The sequence below is a fragment of the Nematolebias whitei genome, chromosome 23 (assembly GCF_014905685.2).
Source record: "Nematolebias whitei isolate Nwh7 chromosome 23, NemWhi1, whole genome shotgun sequence".
Classification (NCBI taxonomy): domain Eukaryota; kingdom Metazoa; phylum Chordata; class Actinopteri; order Cyprinodontiformes; family Rivulidae; genus Nematolebias; species Nematolebias whitei.
This window is the reverse complement of record NC_056520.1, coordinates 2,166,179-2,166,612: the sequence shown is the minus strand read 5'-3', so window position 1 is coordinate 2,166,612 and position 434 is coordinate 2,166,179. Positions and strand designations below refer to the sequence as shown.

The 434-nt window shown below is 40.3% G+C and overlaps 1 protein-coding gene across 1 annotated transcript in view; it reads left to right on the top strand.

Moving 5' to 3' along the window:
• kcnh3 (potassium voltage-gated channel, subfamily H (eag-related), member 3) overlaps window positions 1–434 on the top strand; it is a 37,022-nt gene that overhangs the window by 11,865 nt on the left and 24,723 nt on the right. The gene's annotated exons all lie outside the window — the stretch shown is intronic.

Sequence of the window (434 nt, the reverse complement as noted above, 5' to 3'; positions counted from 1 at the left end):
TGGTTGGTTGGATGGATGGATGGATGGATGGATGGTTGATGGATTAATGGATGGATGGTGGAATTGATGGATGATGGATGGATGACTGGATGGATGAATAGTTTGTTGGATGTATGGATGTATGAATGTATGTATGGATGATGGATGGATTATGGTCGGATGGATTAATGGATGGACGGATGGATAGATGGTTGGATGGATGGTTGAATTGATGGATGATGGATGGATGAATAGTTTGTTGGATGGAAGGATAATGGATGGTTAGATGGATAGATGAATGATAGACAAATGGTTGGATGGATGATGGATGGATGATGGTTGGTTTGTGCTCATATTCACCTTATTTAAAGTTGTATCAGTGTAGACTGGTTTGTGCTATGAGTGTATACTGGTTTGTGCTATGAGTGTATACTGGTTTGCATCAGTGTAGACTG